At 39.0% G+C, this 26,312-nt stretch overlaps 1 long non-coding RNA gene across 1 annotated transcript in view; it reads right to left on the reverse strand.

The window, feature by feature from the left end:
* Positions 1-9,427: 9,427 nt before the first annotated feature.
* Positions 9,428-26,312, reverse strand: part of LOC102386579 — a 28,141-nt gene continuing 11,256 nt past the window's right edge. The window contains exons 2-3 of the long non-coding RNA XR_323317.2: positions 20,254-20,371; positions 9,428-9,641 (exon numbers count right to left, since the gene is read on the reverse strand). This is a non-coding gene — a long non-coding RNA (uncharacterized LOC102386579). The remainder of the gene's footprint in view (positions 9,642-20,253; positions 20,372-26,312) is intronic.

A 26,312-nucleotide genomic window follows, 5' to 3' on the forward strand; every position in this document is an offset into this window, starting at 1 on the left:
GCAAGCCAGCCTCCCTATTACATTTTTCTTTAAGAGCAAAGACGTGGCGGGCGAGAATGGAGGGTGCCCTTGGGCCAGATTAGCGCGGAGAGAGGGCCTTGAGGAGATCACGGCCCTCCTGAAGGACCCTGCCGTGACAGAATGATTAAAATTAAAGTTCAGGGTCTGTGTGTTGGGCAGAGGTTGCTGGTTACTGAGGGCCCAAAGGACCCTAACTCACACACTGAATACATGCCTTTATCTCTTTACACAACCAAGACCATTTTCTTTCTTCTCTTCATTAAAATAGCTTCTATGTATTGTCAAGATGCATCACATTTTAAATAGAACTCAACCTAAACATGTCTGAAAGCAGAAGCCTAATAGCACAGCTCCATGTACAGGGCAATGCTAGTTTGTGCCATGCCAACTGTGGCAGTGCGATCAGCCACTGCTTGCAACTACTTTTGCACTCACCGCAACAAAGGTGGCACCTGGGGGTCCTGCCAGGCTACTGTCCAAAAGTTGGCTAATATAATACTCACATGACAAAATGCACATTAATATTCTATTGCTGACACTCATGGGTAAAATAATAGAGAATGCTTCATATAAGAGGATAACCACCTTTATTCAGTCAGTAGCGTTTACCACAGATATACGGCAAAATGCACAACATGCTATAATCACTGTGTTCTGATTTCATGGTCAATGAGTAACATAAAGCAGGGTATAAGCAGCAAATCAGTGACTCCAAACAGCAAATCATTGGACATCAAACAGACCTTCAGGTTCATGTGGTCAGACATCTAATTATTCTCTATGAACACAAAAAAGTATCAATTTGAGAATAAGCAGTATCCTCAGAAAATAATATAGTATTAATAAACCTGCTACTTGCTGGTCTGTCCTTCAAATCACCGTGGACACCAATATTGTTTCTTATTATGTTGAAGAACAGAACTTAGAACAATTTTGATTGGTGCCTCCAGGCATTGCATTAATATATATTATCAACACCAACAGCATCGGCAACATAATCAGCAACAATAACAATAGTAGTAGTAGTAGTAGTAATCTATTCCAAACAAAAATGTCATGCAGATGTTGCACTTACCTATTCACCTATACGGAAAGGAGGATTTATCTCAATTTATTGGTACAACTGTTTTCTGTATTTGTGTTTTTATACAGCATGCTTTATCCACCACTTGGTATACCTCAAAGAATTCAGATAGGTATCCACATTGTGTATAAGTATTGTCTGAACTCTACAAATCTTTTATGGCTCTTTCACCCACCAGTTCTGTCTACCTTCATCTGGTGGCTTTTCTTCCATGTCTTACTCTAACATATCACAAAAGGAATTCCTGACACTCAGCCACTCCACTGAACACTGATTAAAATATCCTAACATGTAACTGTATTCCAGACTTCCCCAAAAGGTCCATATTCAAATGTAATGTAAATCTTTCTTATTCTCCTCCATGAAAACATCTATTTGCTGGAAGTAGGAAGAGGTAAGAAAGAGGTAGTGATGGACATTTTTTTTAGGATTTTAAATACTGGGCTAATGTTTGGCTTTGTAAGTTTCTGTAAAACAAAACTTGATGTCATAGTGAATATTTACACTTCTACTTTCAATACCTGAATGTGGTAATCCTTCCTTAATCATCTCCCTTCTTTATAATATGGATGCCATTAGCATAATAATGGTCAAGATCAGGGCTTGACGCTTCCTGGTTATCAGTGAACTATGTAAAGTTGCTTGTATCTGTTCTTTGTATCTGTGCATATCACTGCGCCCTGGCTAGAATGTCAGGATTATAATTATTTTCTCTTCTATTAGTTGCCCTGAAAAGATTATGATATTGTGCTAGCAGCTATCTACCACTGTGGCAGGAAAAGTGAATCTGGTTCTGCTGGCAGCTAATGGAGATTCATTCCCCTTTGAAAAAGAGGAGTCTAAATTCAATCTCATTGTGCTACATGTAACACAAATTAAAGGAAATGCTAGCTCTGTGTTTTATGAAATAAAAAAAAAATCAATATGTTTATTGGAAACATACCTTTTATTTTAGGAATCTTTCACAACCCCAATTCTTAATCTGTACTAATGAAGTGTGGGATTGTATATAAAACCAGACTTTGTTCTTTCATTTGGTAGACTATTTTAAGATTTCTCTGCTACTTAACTGGTTCTAGAAGCCTGCTCTACTTTGTAATTTTTTTTTCTGTTTCTCTTTCTTTTTTATGTTAAAAAAACAACACTATGATGAATTGTCGAATACACAAAATGAAGAACACTCCTGGCAGGAAATAAAAATAAATGTCTGCGTATGAAACTAAGCATTGGTTTCATTTTAAAGCTGAATTTGTGTTCAGTGTTTACCAAGAGAATTAATCACACTTGAAAATACTAAATAAATGAAGTTTAAGATTTATAATGCAGTTTTTACACAAGTCACTTGTACTATTCTCAGTCTATATATCATTATTCAGTAGTGGTTTTAACAATTTGGCCCTTATGTTGTCACAAATGTATAAAATATTATTTTATGAACAGAATTTGTTTGTTTCAGATACATTCATATTCAGTTAATAAGGCCATATTATGTGTGGGCTTGTCTCTGTGTGAGGTTGCAAATGAAGAATGACAGGGGGAAAAAGCCCTTTAGTTATATCCTTTTAAACCAAAATAAAGCTGTTTGATGAATGACAATAAGACATCACACAACTGCCAGTGTTACTAATTAATAGGCTTTACAGGTTTTGATATATTCAGCAGTATGACTTGTATTCATGGCTAAAAGTGAATACTAATGATCTGTGTAGTGTTACAATACAGATAGCACATTGTCAAAAACTGTTATAAATGAAAAGTCTCATTTATGCAAAATCTGTAAGGACAAATAAATACAGCTGTAATTCTCAATTAAGTGATTATCCTCTCACATTTATGTACTGAAGTCTAGTCCCAAATCTTAATGTGTCTACTTTCAGATATAAAAAAGACAACTATACTGAACAACTTTTTCAAAGCACTTCATATAAAATTTTATCTTCTACTTAGTACTTCTCCTTTGTCAAACTTAAGACCAATTCAACTCCCATTAAAATTAATATAAAAATTCTCATTGATTTCAAGGGATATAGGATTTCATCATTATTTTTCAAGTGTGTGATGACTCAGTATAAAAAATAATCAATAATTTCTGATTTTCAAATTAACTTATTATGGAAATACCCTCAGGGGGTATTTTATGTACTCCATTTTTTCCCCCAAAGTGTTTTTGGCAGAAAAAAACACAAATAAAGAAGCATTTACTGTTCAGACAAATTATGATAATAGCATGAAATGAAAGTTAGCCATAATCTTTTAACAGACTACAACATAAAAGCGGTGGAACTAGTAAGTTTTGCAACCTGAACAAAACCCTGTCAGAGTGTGTGGGGAGCAGGGGGAAGAGGAAGGAGGGGGAAAGGCAGATGGGTGTGTGCCAGAGAGCATCCACCTTGGTGGTGGCTGCTGATGCCTATTAGGGCTGTGCAAACTTCGGTCCCTGATTCGGTGGCTGAATCTCTGAATCCAAATTGAATCAGGAGATCCTTTAATCTCTCCAAATTGATTTGGAGATTTGGCCATAGGCACAGCTTTAAATGTTTTTTTCTACATACTTTGAGGTACCAGGCGTGGCTCATTAACACTGGGATGCTGGGGTGGATGGAGCGTCCCATAGGAGCATGGGGGTACCTCTTGTGTGCTTGGTGGAAGACCCTGAAGTGGACCAGAAGTACTTCGAGTCCACTTCCAAGTCTGCCACCAAGCTCACAGAGGGATGTTCCATCTGCCCCAACATCTCAGCATTCATGAGCCGTGCCTGGTACCTCAAGGTATGTAGAAAAAACATTTAAAGCTGTGTCTATGACCAAATTGCTGATTCTCTGAATCAGCATCGAATCTTCAGATTCAGATTTGGTCGAGTCGAATTGGGGACAGTGATCCGAATCAACTAATTGAATCACTGTCCCTGATTCAAGCCGAAGCCAAATCCAAATCAAATATGGCTGTTTCACACACCCATAATGATTATGATTTAAGACGGTCCCAAATCAAAAGTTTAGATCAGAGTTTCATGTCATAGCAGTAGGTAACACAATGTCTCATGTCTCATGTCCTAATTTGAGGCACAAAATTAAAGTTCAGTTTGAAAGTTTTCTAAATTACCGAGTCTTCACGTTTGGCCAATTAGAGAGTTTTGATATAAACCATGAACAGGAACATGACCCCTGGGGATTGATTTTTGAGTGTTCCTGATTTAGATTAATAAAGTACTTACGTCTTTGAACTCCTTTCAGGAAGTCAGCTGGAGGATTTAATATGCATTATATATTGCACATAAAAAAATACAGAGTCTAAGTTGAGAAGGATTCTACTTAAGGCAGTTAAAATCCTTCTTTCATACATGTAACTCCTCCTCCAGTGGGAGTTGCAATGGCTTGCAAAGGCCCCATTAAGATCAACATACTGAATACTTGGGCATATCAGGAGTGACTTGAATTTCTCACCTTTTCTACAGGGAGATATAGGGACAATATATGAAGTTATTAAGTGTGGATGAGGGTAACACAGGTTTAAATACATAAAATTAACTTGGATTCATACAAGACATTTTAGTCAGGAATTAATTAAATTTAGATCAATGAACAAATTTAGAGAGTACTATAAAATTAATGTAAGTATGATAAGTTTTAACCACTGTAAACTCCAGCATCTTTTAAATGTATCTTTTCTTTAAACTGTCTCTATGTAAAAAAGAAGGCATAACACATATGCCTAAATCTAGGCATAAGAAGTATGCAATTCATCTTGATAGTTAAAGATAATGTAGCCACGTGCATCTTACACACTTCATTAGCTTTCTAGGTCACTGCAGCCAATGTTATGCAATAGTGTGTAATATCAGACACAGAAAACTAAGATGACCACTCTCTGGGTGTGACCCCTAAGCCAATTTGCCACCCATGTAATTATCTGCATCACAGCCTCTCAGTGTATCTGTGAGAATAGGTCAGTTTATCTGTGAAAATAGGAGGAGTGGCTGAGGAGTTCCTTAGGGAGCAAAACATGCCTGCAGAAGCCTGTAGGCTACACAGCCTGCTTTACATGTATGCAGAAAACATCCCTGGTGAAGAAAGGGATGCATTTAGAGGGAGCAGCTGTGGTGAGTTCTCTTTTTTTGTCATGATGATTTTAAATAAACAGCATCAGATTCTGGAATTGATTTGTGAGAGACAGTAGCTGGCATGGTTCTGATGACTTGGAAAAAGGTTATAATATAACTTTAGTCATGAGACTAGCTAAGGTCATGTAGAGGAAGCAGAGGGTGTGCCAAGGAAAGAAAGCTTTGAGAAGCTGATAGTGGAAGAAGTGAAACTGTCAAAAAAGACTCAGTGTCACAGATATAGGAGACCCATCCATGGATATAAAGGCTCTGGGTGTGAAGAAAGAGGAATAAAGAGTCTAAAATTATCTTAAGTGTGGAGTCAGAAGTGGTGGGGAGAGAAGGCTATATTTTCTCAGATAGTGGTTATATTGGTGACCTCAAGGCCTAGTCTTCAAATCCTTCAATATATGTAACCTAAGCTAACTAGAAACAACTTTCTTCACTTTGACTGTGACTACTTATGAGTGATAAATTCTTCAATGAAAGTGCAGGCTTTTAGAACAAAGTTCAAGCTTCTGAAGGTGAGACACAAAATGTACATAGAGACCTATCTTGATTTTAGGTTACATGCAGGCATTACATTTTATATTGCCCCAGGCAAGCTTCAGGCAATCGAAATGGCTGAGTGCAAGCATTAGGTTACTCTAAAACTGGCACACATGATCTAAAGTTAGTTTTTGTCAGACAAGAGCCAACCTTAGCCTGGTATGGGGTTAACCCAGCCTAGAGAATGCTTGCATGGGTCCTCAGGACAACCCCAGAGCTAGGAAAGGCAACCCACTCTGCATAGTCCCAAGGTCCCAAGGGACTCTGCATAGTCCCATAGGTCCCTATTTTTACTCCCGACCCTAATCCTCCTCCCCTCTACCCCCTGCCACAACAAGCACACTCCTGGATTCAGCAGCCCCACCACGCAGCCCCACCGGCCTCCCTGGACGTGCCAGCCCCCACAATCCCAGCATCAGCCCCTCTGCAGACTCACAAGCCCTATACAGCAATCTGGCTCCATTTTAGGTGGCTTAAACTAAGCTAACTAAACCTGAACATTTGTTCTCACACCCTTAGAGGACTCGTTGGCCATATATAGTACTGCAAAGTTTTCAGATATCAATGAGGAGAGGTTCATGTTGAGAAACAGAAGTTAATGATGAAAGTTATTTGAATAAGGAAGAAGGATATCTTTTGAAAAAAAAAAATGCTCAGAGGATCTTGTTCTAGATGCATTTTTAATGATTTTTGTTTATATTAAAAGAATAGTTAGGATACTAGAATATAAGGACTACTGCTATTATAATTACTGGGTCCTGAAAAAAGTTGTTGAAGACTGTAACATATAAATAAGCTGGTGCATCTCTCTCTAGGAACACTAAATCTAGCTCTTTTAGAATTCTCTGCATCATAGGAAAATGATGGATAAATCCTCTATTCCAAAGTTGTCAGGCATTTGCTTAGTCATCAGTTTACAGATTCACTAGAATCTATTAGTCATATATGTCAGCATTTTCTGAAGTTGTGTTAAGCAATCAATATCTAGTGAGGTTTCTCACAACTTTTTTTTTTAACTTGTTTCACTATTCAGCATGTTTATCTCTTGCAAGTATTTGCTTTACTGTGTGTGACTGTGTATGTATACATTTCTACGTTTTAGCATAGAACTAATTGGTTGTTCATACCAGAGCAAGATCAGGTGCTACTGCGCAAGATCAGGAAAAAATATGTACATCCTATTCAATTATCATTAGCTGCTTGTCCTGCTTGTTTCTGTCTAATTGATTTTAGACTTAGGGCATATAGAGGCAGGGACTGGAGAACCCAGAATTATATATCTTTGTAAAACATCTCAGGGAAGACAGCTGTAAACTAGTGCTAGGTGAAAAAGGTGGCTGCTAAGTGGTGAAATGCAACCATAATATGTAATGTCTTCCCTGCTAGCTCATGTAGCTAAGTTATTCTGTATCCTAGTGGTTAAAGCACTCACCTGGTAGGGGTTACTCCTGAGACCTATTCCTTTTACCCAGAATTATTTCTATTTTTCCTAATCCTATATCTGTATTATATAAAATATATAAACAATTCTGGGAGCAGAAACCCACTGTTCCCCCACTTCCAAAGTGAATGACCTGAATGACCCCTTTCTTCTTACCCCCATGAATCCATATTTTTTCACCACAGTTGCTCCTGTATCAATATGGGAAGGGGGAATATATTCCTACCTATCTATTTAGCTTTGATGAGGGCACTTTGGTGGGATATGGGAGGTACAGGTTTGATCCCACACTTTCTAAGGAAGATCTAGAGCTCAGGAAGATCTAGAGCCCACTTTCTAGAGCAAGTGTGTATCTATAACTTCCCAGTTACCTGTTTTATATGGAAGGTTTGCACCACTATGCCCATTTTAAAGATAAAGCACCCTCAACTATGTTTTGTGAGGAGGCTGATCTTATTCGTATGTGTTATACAAGCCCCAAACAATCCCAAAGCATCAGTCCCCATCAAGGATTTAAGCATCACTGCACTCATGCAGTCGTGAGAGAGAATCTATGCAGGGCATGGCAAAGCCTGGCATTCCTATGACTGGAATTGCAGAACTTTTATGCCAAATTGGGAAGTGTCTATGACTTCTGGTGCTTCAGGGTTAGGCAGCCACTGAGCAGGGGCTTTTATGGATAGCAGTATTGGATTTGGGTGCCTAATATCCACATAGGTATGTCTAGGCACCTACATGTTTCTTTGGTTCTAGTTTATGCTACATTATTACAATACCCAATGGTTTTACAATCACTGCCAAGTTGTTCAAAAATGCCCTGTTTTCCAGCTCAGTTCCCTGCTACTGCTACCCAGAAATACACTTTATCTTAAGCCATGTCTGGACCACACCTTTACCATACGTGGCTGCTGCACCTTCAAATACACCGCTATGCTTGTTCAGGCTGGTTCCTGAATTGGAAGCAGAATATGCATATTTGCATAACATGGTGGTCAGGCTATTTGACACTGGGGTGGGCTAACTGAAATTGCCTCTTAACAGTTCTAATTAGGTCACCTATGTACCTGGGAGAATCTACTGAACGACATGGTGCTGGGCACAATTTTGGTTAAGAAAATTGCCAAAGTGACCTGCTATTTAGCTGAGGTAGACCAAGCTTGTCTTCTCAGTGAGAACTGTTCTTTGTGTCCAGAAGGGGATTTCCTGAGAGTGACAGATCTGCTAACAGTAGAGCTTAAGCAATGATGGACAGCCAATTTTTTTCCACCAAATTTTGAAGATTCAGGGCATAAGCAAACTATCAATTTTCTTTTTGAAATGTATCATGCTAAATTATGTATTACAAGATAAACACTTGAGTGTGGAATAAAAAGGCAATAGGGAGAAACAGCCTTTGCCGCATGTGTGTTGGAATGCAAAGGTGTCTGAAAATGGCAAGAATGACACATGATTAAGATGTTTCTTTCAATACAGATTAAAGTGCTGTTATGCAAGGTTGATGTCTCTAGAAAAAAATCTTATGGAGTTCACTGTTTGTTTTGTAATTCAGTCATCTCTCAAAAAATTGGGATACTATACATGCAAAAAGATGTTGGGGCTAGAGAAGCTTCAACCTACCTTCATGGAAATGCCACCAAGGAGTTGAAAAACAATCTGTATTCTAACTTGCACATCAAGTTTCTATAGCTGGAGTTTACCTTTTAATCCTAGAAACAAATGCATAACTGGAAGAGGAGCCAAATGGACCAAAAACTTGTAGGATGTGAGCTTTATTTAATAATTTTGTTGACAATAAATGTCTATTGCAAATAGATAGTCCAGTTAAATCTTTGAGACAGGTACCATGTATTCTTTTTTGCTAAAAGGCATAAATAGTAGTTTAAAAATTTTGCAAACTCAAATATTAGAGTGATTGGCCCATGATGCCAACCTTAATAGAATGTGTTAATGGGGCAGAGAACATTGAAGTGTCATTCATTTCAGTATGAGTGAGGATCATTCAGCATTTGTCAAAACAGCAAATTCAGCAGATATGATTGAAAATAAAGACAAAGATTACAAAGTTAATCACCACAGTACTTTACAGTGAGGCATGTTCATCTGTTCATAGTAATACTGCTAAAACAATTCCTTTGGCTTTCCAACAGGATTTAGGCAATGAGAGTAGACTTGTCACCATAACTTGCACATATGCACTTTGCACCATAACTCACACATGCACTTTATTGTTGGCTCCAGCAAGAATGGTATGGAGGAGAATTAGAAAGGTTTATAAAACAGAAAAGCTCCTGTTTTGGCAATTCAGGAAAATTCCATTGTGAGGTGCTTAAAGGAGAAAGAAAAGAAATTCAGCACATGAAAGAGAATGTTGCTACAAATCCATTCCTAATCATGGTAGTTGGAGTAATTGATTTTTTTTTTCGTTTCAAACTTCAGGATACAGTATTCTGAAATAAATCAAAGAAAATGATGATCATTTGGTTAGATTAGTTATTGTGAGTTTATTATGGATTGCAAATATACTTTTTCTATCTGTTGTAGATTTTATTTACTATTAGAAAGTACAGGTACTTAATTATTTACTCTAAGTCATCCATTAACACTGTGCATTTGTTAAAAAGTAATTTTCTAAGAGTTCCCTAATTAGCATTATGGATTTGTGTTTATGTGCTTGTTCTATTTTACAGCACACTTCATTTGCATGAGGTAATGAATATCATTAAAGTTGTTTTTCTTTTTTTTTTTTTTAAACAAAAAAAGAGTAGTTTACATAATATTTCTGTGAAAATAGAGTAGGAAGCATAAGAAAGCTAGTAGAAGCAGAAAATAGATAATTCCTCAGCTGTGGTAACAAGGATACTTAACATTAAATTCTAAATCTAATACCTAAACTGGTAAAAGGTTTGTTTTTTTTTTTTATTTACTAGAGCAGATATTTTCTGCCTTAATTCAGAAAAAATAGCTTTAACATTTTCAGACTTTGTTCTTTAATGTCATCATATCCATAGATTTTACTGTATAAAATCCCTTTTCGTATTTAGCCAGTTTTCTTGTAGTATATTAGTAACTTTTATTGTACCTAGACCATTATTACCAACAGAACAATAAACATGCATGCAAGTCAGCAGCCTCTGAGGTTTTGATGATACATAGAACATTATTTCCTTAGAGCTAGTTTCATCTGTTTACTTGTCTGTTAACAGAATTACAGATACAATAAAGCATTTCCAGGGCACTTAACAGTTTATTTAATCATTTACACTAACTCATTTCCTTTTCTTTATAGTTAATTATTAAATGCTAGCAGATTATGGCTGTTTTAGATATCACTGGGTACATCTACACATGCATTAACTTGCTTTACTTAATGCATATTAAATCTAGTACTTCCAGGTGCCTGTACATGTGCGCAGAGGTTGCTCTTATGTTCTGTAATTAATCGAGCCTGCTGGACTAGTAATTTCTGTGCTCCAGCCAGCCTCTGTCTCTCATGTATCAGCATCCCCACTCTTCAAAATAGCGGCAGCGGCACTTTATCTAATGTTTATTGAATGACCTTTAGATAAAGCACCCCTACTACCATTTTAAAGTGCAGAGGTACTGATACACGAGAGGCTCTGGGTGCTTTAATTAGAGTGGCTCTGAGAGCTGCTTTAATTAAAGTGCCCACCCCCCACCCCGCCCCACCTATGGAGCACATGTATAGATACTAGGAAAATGTGCATTAGTCTGTCTTAATGCACAGTAACTAAAGAGCATGGGGCTTTATACACGTACCTTTTCATCCTGCAATGTGCAGGATCTGAGAGGTCTGTATGGCATACCATTGTATAAGCAGTGAAATGTGCATGGTTTTTAAGTGCCCATGGTTTTTAAGTGACACTTAATGTGTATTAGCCAGACCTGTGTGAAGCGGCTAGTATTCACTTCAGATTTGGATTTGGCCGATTCAGGGGACAGTGATTCAATTTGGTGATTCAAATCACGGACCCAAATTGATTCAGCCAAATCTGATTCAGAGATGCAGCCATTGCTGAATCAGCTTACTTGCAAAATCAGACAGGCCCCATTCCCCCACCCGCTCTCCCAGCCTCATCAATGGCTGCCCCACCCAGTCCCAGCTTAGGACTCTTTAAAAAAAAAAGCCCTTTAAAAAAAAGCCCAGGCTCACCAGCTGCTGCCAGATGAGGTGGGCAATCCCCGCTGCATTGAACTACCCCATGCTGTTGGGGGGCTCTGCCATGATCCCCCAGAAACCCCAACAGTGGCTGCAACTCTGGCAAGTGGGGGCTTTTTTTTTTTTAAAGAACCAGGAGCTGGGGCAGGCAGGCAGCCATGCGGGGTGGGGGGGAGGCTGGGAAAGTGGGCGGGGGTTGTGGGGCTCATGGAAGAGCTTTGCAGACAGTGTGGGGCAGTAGGAATTGCCCGCCTGCCTGGCAGCAGCTGGTGAATGTAGGGCTTTTTTCTTTTTTTTCCAAGAGCTGGGGCTGAGCACAGCAGCCATGGGGGGCTGGGAGAGCAGACAGGGGTCAGGGGGCACTTAGGGGGGCTGGTGGATCAGGCAGGGGATAGGGCCTGGTGAGGGTACCCCCATGGTACCCTCCCCCCCTACCCCCTAAGTACCAGCATGGAGTCTGGGTCCAGCTCCCTACGGCAACTGTCCAAATCTCCGAAGCTCTCTGATTCTTTTCTGAATTGATTCGGACCATTTTATTGGTCTCCTGTTTTGATTTGGATTCAGAGATTTGGGTGCTGTATCAGGCCAAATCTCCTCCAAATCGAATCAGCCCCCAAAGCTTCACACAATCCTAGCATTAGCCTATTTTAATGCGCATTAACTAAATAGCGTTTTTTTTACTGAAACTTTAATGCACATTAAAATAGGCTAACGTGCATTAAAGCCCACATATAGATGTGCCCAATAATCTAAATGGTAATGCTGTCTGAAGGATGAGTTGTCCAAATGTTGTTTTAAATGGCTTTGTATAGTTTGTATGTGGTTAAATGCACATAGATAAATGAATAGTTTTATAGTTTTGGTGGCATATAGTTATCAGCAAATAAAGAAAAACTAACAATTCATGGAACAGATTTGGAACTAGTTTAGAAGAAAAGTTTTGAAGTTAATGGGAGTTTTGTCTGTGTGTGGAATGATGGTTCAGTTTCCAGATTTAGTAAATTATAAGCCAGCATCTTGCATAGCTGTCCTTACAATCCTAAAACAACTTTTTAAGCTCAGAAGGTATTGTTACCCCATTTTATAGATCAGGAAAGAGAGCAGTTTATGGACTGTGATCTGCATCACCTTATGCATCAAATCAAGAAGAGAACTTAAGTCTTCTGTCTCCAATGCTTCTATAGAATCCCTTAGGGAATAAATTCTGCCTCCATTCTGAAGCCAATAGCAAAATTTAGGGTGCCTGTACACAAGCATGGAGCCTGTTCCAATGCACTGTTACCACTTGTTGGAACATACTCTACTGCACAGAGTCTGCTGGAGCATGGTACTGACCATGCTCCAGCAGTCTCCCACATCTCCTGTACCAGCACCCCTACACTTCAAAATGGTGGCAGGGGTGTGTGAACTAAAGTTTGCTGAACCAGCTTTAGTTCAAGCATCGTCACTGCCATTTTGGAGTGCAGGGACACTGATACGCAAAACACTGTGGCATTTTAATTAGAGCGGCTCTTGGAGCTGGTCTGATTAAAGAATTGTCCCCTCCCACACACAGAGTACATGTAAAAGTACCCCAGATGACTTCACAAGAAAGTATTACTCCATGTACACAGAGTTAGCAGACTGTAGCCTTTAAGTTATTAGATTAAATCCTAGCTTTGAATCCTATTAAAATAAATGATGGCCCTTTAACTTCTTTTAATAGCAGATATCGAAGGAAACGATTCCTTTCTACTGCTAAAGGATAAAAAGCTAAAATAAATAGAATCAAGTATGCACAACATGGGGATATACTGTAAGCATTGGTAATGGCTATAAATATATGAGTATAATGTCTTTTTACATAAATATGTTGTAAGGCAGATGTTGTGGTTACTTTATCAAGACTAGCTCATTTTTATTTTATATTTTCTATATTTAGCATTAGGGAAAATGATTCATGGCTAACATAACTCAAAAGAATATTAACATTTATCCTAGGGGTATTACAGGTGTTGCAGCCTGTCCCACTTATTTGAGCATTTTGTATTTATCTCCAGAGTGTCTTCCTTCAAAAGGGATATCTGCTACATTTCTGCATCACATCCAGCATCAATCACTTTGATTAGGGTCTCACTCCAGAAAGCCAGCAGCTTTTCTTCCATGGCAGCTCCATATGTTTGCCACAGCTGTTACACTTTTTAGGCAGACTGTGACTGTGTTCTGTTCATAGTTTGTGTCCCTGTCAAAAAGGCAGTAGATTGTGCTTTGATTTGTCTTGAAATTAAATGACTTGAAATATTTCCTACAGCCAGTCCAAAGTTACCATTAGGAGCATAAGTGAAATTACATCTCTATATCTTTTGATAACTAGGAGATTAGAAAGAGCACATTACTAGCACTCATACCAAGAAAATTGTTTGAAGATTAGGCAAAGGTCACAGGAAGAGATCGCTGATGAAAAGGTTACTCTAGGGAAGTTTTTAACATGGATCAAATGAGGGAACACCTAATGTCAATTGATAACCAGTCTGTTAATAGCTACCAGTTTGAAATTTTCTCTTGCATTTATGATTTTCTTGTTTTATCTTGGGAAATATATTTCAGTTGTTCTAGTTAATTTTGTTACATTGTAGTAAGAAACTATGTATTGCAGAACTATTATACACAACATTGAATGCAGTGCAAGAAATGTATTCACAAAAGACTACGTATATATTCACACCAATGCTCTATAGTTCTTTGAAAGAAACCCTGAAGATCAACATTTAAACATGCATGGTTTTGCTAATGGATAATAGAATTCCAACATTTAAGAAATACAGAGAGAATAGCATCCAAAATACATGTATATAACATCTACACTAGTAACAAGGGATTATACTTTGGTTTCTGAGCAGTGGTGAGTTTTTATAGAGGTTTATTGGGAAGCAGTTTAGTTTAACAACTAACTAGGTTCTTTTGGCTCTTCCTTGCCTACATGCCTGTGAAACTCCATATATGATAGACCCACAGAACTGGCGACTGAGGAGCAGTTTTCAAAGAGGTATATTTATGCCCATAATGGTTTTACAAGGGTGCACACTCAAGTGATGTCTATTTTCAAAACTCATATGAATGCACAAAGAGAATTTGAAAATTAGACCTGCTGGTTTAATGTTCTTATCACACCAGAAATTTTACAGTAGATGTCTGTGTGTCAGGCTGCTTTACTTGGAAAGTAACAACTTGAAAAGCTAATAATCTGAAAAATCTGACATTAGTTTGATGAACATTTTCACATAACACTTAAAATGTTCTGGCCTATTTGACACTGCAGCTGTTGGAACCCAAACCTCCTAGTGCCCTATCAGAACATGTACTGGACAGGACTGAGGACATCCTCTATCCTTCCTGTTAAAGCTGGACCACTAAGTTGAAAGGAATTCAAGAGCCACAAGGCCAGAAAACAAGCAAGGAATAGAGAAGTTAATTATATAGCTTAGTGGTGAGTCAACTTATAGATTCTTACTCCTGCTATGATGACTCTTTATACATTTTACATTAAATAGTCATTGGATAAACAACAGTACATCCAGAGGCCAGAACCAAGGTTTTTTCCACTCCCCATTTTCCCTCTCAGCCCAGCTTAATCAATGCCTTGGTGGTGTTGAGAAGTAAGCTAGGCTGTCCTAAGCAGGGGTTGTGGGTTCCAAAGCCATCAGGGTAAAGATGGCCTAGAACCCAGGTCTTCCACTCCTTAGTAAAATGTCTTAACTACTAGGTTATTTGCAAAAGGAGGGTACTAAGATTTCCCTGGGCACTTTTACATGTGCGCAGAGGGCGGAGTGTAGGGTAGGGGTAGCAGGGGTGGGGGCAGTGCTTTAATTAGAACAGCTCCAAGAGTTGCTCTAATTAAAGTGCCACAGTGTCTCGTGTATCAGGATCCCCTCGCTTCAAAATGGTGGTGAGGGTGCTTGAATTAAAGCTTGTTCAATGAGCTTTAGTTCAAGTGCCTGCACCACCACTTTGAAGCACAGGGATGCTACTACATGAGACATGGGAGGCTGCTGAAGCATGGCAATTACCATGCTCCAGCAGACTTGATTAATCAAGACTGCTCCAATGCACTGTAATTACAGTTCACCAGAGTTGCCTCTGCACTTGTGTTCAGGTACCTCCTAACCTTGAGGTCAATGTTGCTCGCTGATCATTAAACACATTAGCAGATACCTCCTCCAAATAAACTATAAATCCCAAAAGGGACCCTTCCTGTTTAACAAATCAGATCAAGATGAATACCAATAGGTTAGAAGTGGTTGAAGCTGCTCATCAGTTTGCCTCCTAATAGAATGGGAGAGGTATGTTTGTAACCCCCTAGGTAGAATAGAAACAGCTCCTGATGAATAGGATCATCCTCTGGAGAGAGGCTTCTGGCTGAATGTTTCCAGAATGGATGAACTGTTCTTCTCTGTGGAACAGTGTAGGATCAGTCTCTGAGGGACCACCAGGCTGTCTCTTGAGAAAATGGTGCCTTAGAGAATACTATCACCTTTGCTGAGGAAGATACTTAAGTCTGAGACAGCTAAATTTAAATAGCCTTGGAGGCAAAAAAAAAGGCCTTAGCTTTAAGTGGATGAGTAGTTCTACTAATTTTAATGAGACATCTTTCATGCTTGAGTGCTTTCCTGGACTGAGGCATAAGAGGTAATAGTGGATTTAAAAAAAAAAAATATCTTGTAGCAATTTGTAGATGGATTTGTTCAGTTTTATTAGCACTGCATTATTGCAGGTTGTAAATTACACTGCCAACTCTTCCCAACTGCTGTCCCCTTCCAAAATCATGGTATATTAAAGTAAAAGCTGTGTTTGTTTATCGGGGGAATATAAAGCTAGAGGGCTGGATTAGAACATATTGGAACTAAAAGTAAATCAGACAACCCACAAACTAAAGAATGGCAAACCACTGGGGCCTGACTGAATATGATATAGACCTGAAGCTCCAAATGGCTCAGATCCTAGGCAGAATCTTTTCACAGTTGCTGCAATATAGCAGTCTGTTGGACCCAATTTGAAGAGCTAATATAAGTTCTGGTCCCTCAGGAAGACAAATGCTTGAAGGAACGTGCCAGCTATAGGCCAGTTTACTTTTCAAACATAGGTCTTCAAATTCAAGTTAATGGCAGATTCCTGTTCTGTGATCCAAGCCATACTAGTAGATCATGTTTCAAGTGCAAATCCAGGTTACTAACTTGAGCTTCAGGTGCTAAAGTATGCCACTTTAGGGAGTGAATTTTGTTTGTCTGAGTAGAATTTCTGAAGCAAGGAAGTACTGCTGATGTATCACCTACTTGTGAAGAACCATGGCTGTCTGCAGAATAAAGTTTCTTAGACTTTTCTGTATGCTTATTAGGGTTGTTAATTACTGAAGACAAGAAAGATTAAGGGTGTGCATAAGTGTGAAAAGAAACAGGTATGCCTATCATTTAATCAATTTTTTCTACTTTTATATAGCAGCCTGCCTTATCTGCTGTTTATACATAATCATGTCAGTGGAGCATAATGAAGTAACGCAACTAGGGAATGAGGTTAAAATTGTGAAGACAAATGATCATTCACCCTGTTATCCTAAAGAATTTGGATATCTAAGAAAGTTTAAAGTGTACTGTTTCTCATTTTTCATACACAAGAAATGTTTACTAGCTTATCTCATGAACGCACAATAAGAACTTGACAGAAAACTCACACTTTTTCCAGCAGAGTATTTTAGAAAGATATGCTCATTCTAAAAGTTGGAGCGTGCTTTAGTAGTAGATTTGGTTATGGTAATTTTCTGTTCTAACCACAAAAAAAAAGAATATTTTACAAAAAAGAAAAAAAAAAATCACATTATAATTAAGGTACTTCTGTTTCAAAGATCTTATCTATGGGTTATTTTTCTTCTGGATGTGTAATGTCTGCTCTGGAGACATCAGATAAAATGTGAATGAATCAAAGAAAAATCTACATTGTGTAGGAGAGGACCAATGAGTTAGACTTCTTCCATATTAGCAAGTATTGTTCCATTATGCCTGGATAAAGGGCTACTTGTTATCACCAGCAATCTTAGATTCCATTTGATGACCAGTACCTCTTCTCACAAGGCTTTGAATTCAGATATGCTAGAATGGATTGTTACAAATCAGATTGCTTCCTGACAAGAAGAAGATCTTGAGTCAGTTTCCTTGGATCTCTCTCGTAAAATCATGAGAGAGAGCCTGAGGAGAGAAATTAATGTGTGCCAAACAATAGGTATCAGCAATTGTACTTGCAAAGTACACTGATCAAAGTCTTGATTATTTTTTTAATTTCTTTTTCTTTGTAATTATGCTCTTTAAACCTTTGCTAATGCTGCCAATTCAGCATCTTTAATATGATTCTTTCAATTACAGTGTTCTTTGCCTTGGTGATTTGAATAGAATTTGTTTTACTTTTTGTATTCATTATTATTTCCAGTCTGGATAGGTAGTTATGGCTTATTACTTAACATTAAATTTGCTTTGATCAGTCTTTGGAAGCAAGAACATATACAAATATACCATATTGAGAATAATTTACTGTTTCTGTTCTAAAAATTACCTCTTACCATCAGCTTCAGTACCTTTTAAAAAAGCCTAACCTGTAAATAATAAGTTGCATTTGGCTGAAGAATTAAAAACTGGTTTCTCAGACACTGGAAAACCAAAAGTGGTTTTGTTTTAAAATGGTCTTTATGGAATCATTCTTCCACATTTCTGACAGAAAACGTTATAAGATGTTATTAAAGACCATCTCTGAAACAAAAATTAAGAAATAAATTTAAAAAATAGTTTAAAATTTAAATATGTGGTGATCAGTGGTGGATTCAGGAGGGGTATAGTGGTGTACTGGAAACCCTCTTTGATCCCTGTGCCACTCAAAGTTTAAAACCAACTGCTTGGCAGTGGAAGCAGCATTTCTATTTAGGCAGCAGTGAGGGAGTCAACTGACTTCATCGTTCGTTAAAATCTACTTGATCCTTTATAAATTCTTCATTCCACAGGTATTAATGACCCTCACTCTTTTTTAATGGTCTTTATATTCCACTAATCAAGCAAGCTCTTCTGCAATTCTGCTGTCTGCCAACTGCTCCTAGTAATGTAGCTCCTATTTCACAGCTCCACAAACTGATTTTAATTCATTCCACTAGTTACATTTGTTTTTGCATCTATATCAAACTGAATATACCCCTAGGTCTCTACTGTATTAGTAAAGCTTCTAGTTTCTTTTTACTTGGAGAAAAATTTGAGGTGTGTTATATGCAATGATGCACCTGACCATATGCATCCTCCTCATTAAAATCCTAGATCTGCCCATGGTGCTGATAGAAACATATGAACAAAACAAAAAAAAAATCATTGTTGAAAAGTCCCATTTTCAGGGAATATGCTGTTAGAAAGACGTCAAACATTTTTAACACACGATTGAGTTAAAGAAGTAAGACGTTATATTGAATTGATATAGTACTATATTAGGGGATCACAAGGTGGTTCACAAGCATTAATTAAGCATGTCTCAGAAAAGGCTTTGGAAGTACCATGGGTAAATATAGTAACCACTTTACAAAAGTAAATATCATGAGAAAGAGGTTAAATAACTTGCCCAAGCCTTGGAGCCAATTTATTATACAGCTCTGACAGGAAGCTACTGATACAATAATATGAATAATGTGAATATAAATGACAATTTCACTTACCAGTACAATGCAATATAATTGTTGTCAATACCATGAGTCAAATCATTCATTAGTCATTCAGATGAATAACAGTTTATTCACTGAAACGTGTAAAATCAAAAAAATTCACAAATTTAAACCCAAATTATTAATTTGAAAATTTAGAGCAGGCTGTTTATTGAGCTTAATCACTCACTGTAGTTATCTTTAAAGAAGACAGATCATCTAATGTGAGAGGAAAAAAATCAAAACAACAAAAAAAAAAGAGTGATCTACATGCTCAATCTTACAACTAGACAAAAGCATAACAAGTAAGGTAAGAGTTTGCCCATAGTCTTTGTACCCAAATTTGTTCATTGCTATATGCCACATTTTCTTTCATAAAATATGCTCTTTTTACTTTAAACCAGCGGGGGGAAATTAGGGTGTGTACTATATATGAGAAATATGTATCCCCACAGTTCTGGAAATTTGACAGTGGTGGGAGCAACAGTAGCATTACTTGCCAAATTTATAGACCCATGAGAGCCTCCCAATCAGATGACATGGTGGGGTCAGTCCATGGCAAGACCTGGTTCATGGTCTTTGAGAGCATGGGGGCAGACCCAGCGTGCAACCCCAGACCCAGTATGCTGGATGCAGTTGGAGCACAGCAAGTGCTGGACGCAGTGTGCAATGTGAAACTTGGTGCACTAGATCAGGCCGATGTGTGAGGCCAGTCCTTTGTTAGACTTAGATCTGGCACAGCCCCAGACCTGGCACATTGCGTCAGACCTGGTACATCAGATCAGGCCAGCACACAGTGTCAGTCCATGGGCACCATCCAGCTTGGATCTGCCACCAGGATCTGTGTGGGGCTGGCAGCAGGCTCAGAGCTCCCTAGGCACTGCTACTCAATTACTTACGTGAACTACATGATAGAAACTTTTTTTCTTCAAGCTGCAAAAACAGTTAATGTAGTTAATTCTTTAAATGTTGTAAAGTTTGTTTCACTGTGCTGAATATTTAGATCCTGATAATGATGTTATATGGAAACAATGTTGTCATAGTTAAACAATACATTTTTCTTTTATTTTTGTTTAAAAAAAACAATAGAAAGTATATATATTTTAAATCTTAAAATCATCTTTCTAGGATTGAAAAGTCAGTCTCTCATATATTAGGAAATAGATATGAAACTGTCTTTACTTACTAGCTTTTTATAGTATTGTTGCTACATAACCAGGGTTTCATAAATTGAACAGTACTCAGGAAGTGTCCAGCACTCAGGAGTGTGCAGTAATGAATACAGTTGTCCGTGGCACTTTTTGCTAGGGAGGAAAGACGTTGGAAATAGTCTAAGTGAGGGGGCTGCAGAAAGAGAAAACACAGTCTCATGCCAGCCAGGACAGCATGTTTTTATTCTTGCCTCTGTGACATACTTCAGATGTTGATCAAATCACTTAAACCAAATTTTTCTGGTGCTCTAACTGTGAATGTCTTTTTTTTTTTGATTTTTCAAAAAAATTGTTGCTTGCAAAAAGGAAAAGAGCCCTTATATAAATTTGGTATCATGATAAATAAGCCACGGGGAGGCTAATGTTTATTCTAAACACAATTGTGCAAAGAGTGTATCTAAATATTTCACAAACAGTATATTCTTTTAAAATCTATAGAAATAACACATAGTAAAGCCCCCTAATGTGCTAATTAAATATTCACATGTTCCAACTTATTTTTGCACTTGGTTAAATATATTTGGTAGAGAATTCCAAGCAGTTTCTTGAAATACTATATGCTTTTCCAGTACATTTTGAAGCACCAGATGAGAACATTTAGTAATATTATATTTATTGCATTTGGAATTAAGTTCTGCATAACTGCATTCACTACTGTAACAGAGAAAAATGTTGACCTAGTGTGACAATTTAGAGAATCTCTCTGAACTCACAAATCCTGTTTGACATTTTGAACTCTCCATTCATATCAGTGTCAGACTTTACACCCTTTATGAATAGGAGCTTGGTTGCCTTCTCTGCTACCTTTCATCTCCATAATGAGATAAAATCCACAGGAGATGACAAGAGAAATTCTTGCACTTAACGCACAGTTGATAATAGACAACCATTAAATTTTGACAGTCCTCTATTCTTGGCTAAATAGTTGGCTACTGACAGCTCAGACCAATTATTCCCATCTTCAGCGAGGTAACTAACAAATGGATCACATGGTTGGGTTTTTCATTACCAGGAGAAGCTAATTGGAGGGTCACCTGACAAAGGCCGTGTGTAGATGAAACCAGAGGCGTGTGTGCAGGACACTTTAAAGCAGGCTAAATGCTTTTGCACTGCTTTAATGATGTCGGTGTTTTCATGCCTTGGTGGCATATTGTGCATTAACTCCAGCCACTGTAGGAAATTTGGTGGTGTAATGCACCTTAAATGATTTGGGGTGCAGCAAACTAAAACTCCTTTGAGAAGTTTTAGTTTGCTGCCCCTACAGCTGCAGGGTGAAGCACTGGGGTTCATGCAGATCTGTGTCTCTGTAGGAAGCCCTGCAGGCAGCCCAGGAAAGCAGCTCTACCCAAGAAAAGCGGTGAGCCTGATCTCCCCACCCCTGGATCCTGCCCTGCCTGAACTGCACAGGTGCTTCCCTCTGTGGCTGCAGTGCCCCCTGGGACTGCCTGAGCTGGGTGCCTGTGGGCAGGAGCCTGTGGGGTGGGGGGTGCAGCTGCCACAAAGGGAAGCACCAGCCTCCCCGCTACCCTGCTTCCCACAGTTCAGGGACCACTGTGCCCCACTGGCATCTCACCCTCCCCTCCCCACCAGAGAGGCAGATAAGTCAGCAGGGTGTGTGCATGACATGGGGGTTTAATCAGCCCTAAACTGAAGTGGTCTTTTTTAAAACCCACTGCTTCACTTTAGGAGCCCTATTTTGTCTACACATGGCCAAAGGCATCAGGTGGCTACAAATGAAAGGTTCTTCACCTGATGTGAATGAGTGTGCAGAAAGAAAGTGGCCAACCATTCATACTTTGATTCAGGCACCTGACTGCAAGTTTCACTTTCTGGGAGAGGATAATGGAGAATCACTGCTCACAAACAGTACCAGAAACCCCTAAAGAAAGGGACAGTGTGGGAGCCTACTCACATGAGGAGTAGCTTAAGAAAAAAAGGATCTAGGGCTAGGCAACCAACCACTTGAAGTATGTAGCCACTTTATTTGGTTCACAAAACCAGGGGTGTTGGTGGCATTCCAGCAGCTAGGGGTTTCAGCTGAGAACAATGACAGTGAGAACTGGCAGTGGCGGCAGATCCAAGCTGGGTCATTCCAGTGCATTGCTAGAAAATGTTTACCACCACTGATGTAGTGTGTTAGGATCCTTGTAAGTGTCCAGCTGGGCAGCTTTATCAATCCTCTGTGACACTACAGCAGTTATTCAGTGTGCTACACATGTATTGTGCCAGGGAGTGGAGGATGTAAATGAAGATAACAGTTAAGTCAATAGGGAGACATACCTTACCTCAAAATATTGATATAAATAAATAGGCAAAGCTAGTTTACCAACAATTAATCACAGCCGTCATTTAATCTAATGTTGTCGAATGCTTAACTTGGTGATTTTTTTTTTCCTTTTATGATGCTTAAAATATTGTAAAGAATATCATTGTGTGTCCTCAGGCTTATGTAGGGGGGTGCGTTTCATAACATCTTTGCAAATGAAGTGCAGAATACTGTCTGCTAAAAAATAAATCACATAAAATACTTGACCTGGATTTTGCTGTAAATCATTAATAAATATGGTTTCATATAGTCACTGATTAGAAAAGCGTTCTCCATATTATTCTTAACATAGTTCTCAACAGAACAGAAAAGAGTTCTCAACATTTAGTTGCAAGCCCTGAGTTGAGCAACACTAACCAAATAGACTGGTGCTGATCATGTGTTGGTCAAGTGCCTGTTGATCAGTGCTAACACCAGGGATGGAATAGACACATGGGCAGATTTAGGATATCTTAAAGGAGGGCAGGGGGGTGGCACACCACCCCATAAACTTAGGGAGATGGAGATGAGGCATGGCAGGAGCCCCTGGGCCAGCAGGGGACACTAGAGAGATGGACAGAGAGTGGGCACACAGATGAGGGGGACTTGGCTGGTTCTGCTGCTGCCACCACTGTCCCCAGCTAACCTGAGAGCAGAGGGATCCCTGAGCTGCTCCTGCCCCTCTCCAGCCAGGGACTGTGAGGAAAGGCTATGCGGAGTGCTGGGTGTGGCTGAGGACAGTGGCAGCAGGGCACAGGTTTCTCCTTCCAGCACTTGCTCCCTGCCACATGCTTTCCCACCAACACTGTGGCCCTCACTGGCAGGGAGCATGTGCTAAAAGAATGAATCCATGCACTGCTATCACTGTCCTGGGCTGTGTGTGGCTTCCCACACAGCTGCTCCTTGAAGCCCACTGCTGGAAAGGGACAGAAACAGCTCTGGGGCTGCCCCATACCTGCATCAGCTAGGGACAAAGGTGATGAATGTGTTTTTCATTCCAGCACTTGCTTCCAGCCAGTGGGGGACACAGCAGAGGCAGAGGGGGTAGATACTCAGCAGGGAGAATAAAATGGAAGGGACTCCTTCTCTGCATGGGTCAGCCAGAGACAGCAGTGTCACTGTCAAAAGAGGTGTGCAATCACACGGCCACCCACTCAGGATCTACCCTGAATGGACGTGGAAAGGAGAATGCATCATATCAAAAATAGGTTCTCACCTGCAGTGACAACAAGCAAACTTCTAGATGTGAATACTAGGACAAAGATATTTCATAAAGCTTAATGAACAAACTGTATGTGATATGCTGATATATACAGATACCATATTTTATTATGTCCAGTGTTACCTTGTTCAAAGTTTTTCATCTGTGACCATTAGTCATTTTGACTCTGTAGACAAATAAGCCTATTAAAGGGAGCAGGGAGCTTAATGAGATTGCATTTAACAAAACATTGATCACTTTTGTGTGTGGATCAATCTGACCTGAGAGGTTCATTACTCTTAGAGGCCATAGCTTCTCCAGAAACTTAGAACTCCTTTATCTGGGCTGCTGCTTCCTATAACACTCAATGAGCAAATGCTATGAACAGGAGAATATATGTGAGCAGGCAGTTTTATTTTATCAGTGTTGTAGTATTATCTCTAGCCCTGTAGGCATTGTAAAAAATTCTAATGGCTTGTCTTTCCATGGACACTTATGAAAGTTAGTCCAAAATATTTTTCAAGTGTATTACATAAGCCCCACTAAGCCTCTATGTGGGCACCCTCACACAGGTGGCCTTAGTTTGGAATAACTTTCTTTTTCTTTTTTTTTTGGAATTGAATTCACTAATCCACATTATTTAATCCTTTTTAAATTCACCCTTTAGTTAATTTGGGTTACTTCACCTGATTGTCCCTGTGTAGACAAGTCCAAAATCTATTTCAAACCTGAATAAGGATCATTTTGTGACCCATTCTTTAAACCCACACAATCTATGCTGAAGCAGGCTTTAGGCCCTGCTAGGGACACCAAGATGCATTTTAGTTTCCTCTTGAGTCAGAGTAGAATCAGTTAAGGAGACACTATGTTAATGTAAAAGTGTTCTTATTTGGCTGAGAGGTACAGTAGAGACCTTCACCTTTTGGGTCACTAAATATCCCATAGCACTTTTCACAAGATTAGAAGTGTTATTCCCCAGATCTCCTGAGTAATTACCTTCTATCTTCCTAATTCCCCTTGCAATCTCAATTGGAGACAGCATTTTCTGCACAGCAGTATAGGAACGAAAGTGTAGTGCTGCTATGTACTGTTGAATAGCTGCCACTGTGTTTTAGCAGTGGATGAAATGATTCCTATGGGTAGCCTAAATTTTTAAGCACTTTAGAAACTCTTGGGATCAAAGGTGCTATGGAAGTTCAAGCATATTATTATTTATAGAACAAATATGGCTTTCTATTGCATCTGTTATATTCCAGGCATAATAAAATGTTAGGTAGCATAGTTTGCTGTAGTGACTGCAGGTAAATTTGACAGCCATTCTTTGCTCAGCAATGTAACAGCTTAATGTTCTATTATGCACATGCTCTGTTAAGAAAAAAAATGTATTGGCCAAGATCACAGGGCAAAAAACCATTGAAAATATTTTCAAATTTAGGGGATGTTAAGCATTTAAAGCCCAATGTGTATACATACTTAACTCTAGGTATCTAAGTTTGAAAATGCGAATCTTGCTTTTCATTTCTACCAGGACAGCTTCAGAAAAGCTCAATTTAATATCTCATCTAAAAGAAAGCTGAAAAGGAGGCACTTATCCTATATTATGTTTTTCTATTATCAGGCATAAGTCCAAAACTTCATATATTTCTGGCTCAGAGGAAAACATGCTACTAAATTGAACCCCTTAATAACACTTATTTTGTTTATTAGTAATAAAAAAGGCATATGCTCCTACAAAGTTGAAACTGCAAAGTGATTTCTCTTACAAAGATACTTAGTTGTATATAGATGCTGATAACATGTAAGGGCCCTTACATGGCTGAGAACCTGACAAAATGGAACCTGTTTCTAGGCAAAGTTCCCTGCTAGAAAAAAAAAAAAAAAAAATCAAGCTGGAAACATTCTTTAGGAGTGTGTTATTTATAAGGAGGTGTTCAGAATCCCCTCTTTCCAAGTATTCTTCCTTACATGTTTCTATAAAAATAAACTTTCTCCAAAGCATACTTTACTTCCTCCTCTTCCAGGCAATGGAATTACAAAATGCAGCAGGAGTAGGATGAATCTAGTGAGCTACTCCCTTAGAGAACAGACATGGAGCACTCTGTCAAAAGAAGCACACCTCTGCTGCTGCCTGCAACATTTTGGTAACTTTGCATGCAGTTTTATGAAAGTTTTCAATATGCCTAGTAGACCGCAAACTAAGGACAGGCACCAGGGCTAGGGACAGCCATTCAAAAATTGATGCAATCTTTGCAGGTTAGTCTAACCTGTCTGGGTTGAACTGGTTTGCAACTGTGCAGACATTCCCTCTATACTAAGGAAATGCAGGCACATGCCTGCAGTGTCTCAGGCTAGAAGCCGGGGGGCACTAGGGCAGCCCTCCCTTCCCTTCTATAGTGCTTAGCTGAGGTGGGGCATGGCCATGCCCTGGCAGGATGCTCTGATTAGGGAGGGGTGTAAACCCCCACCTTGGCTGCATCATCCCAGGATTTTCCTCGCTTACTGCTCAAGGGGTGGGAGTGTTGCCAGCC

Source organism: Alligator sinensis, unplaced genomic scaffold (assembly GCF_000455745.1).
Source record: "Alligator sinensis unplaced genomic scaffold, ASM45574v1 scaffold348_1, whole genome shotgun sequence".
NCBI classification, from domain to species: Eukaryota; Metazoa; Chordata; order Crocodylia; family Alligatoridae; genus Alligator; species Alligator sinensis.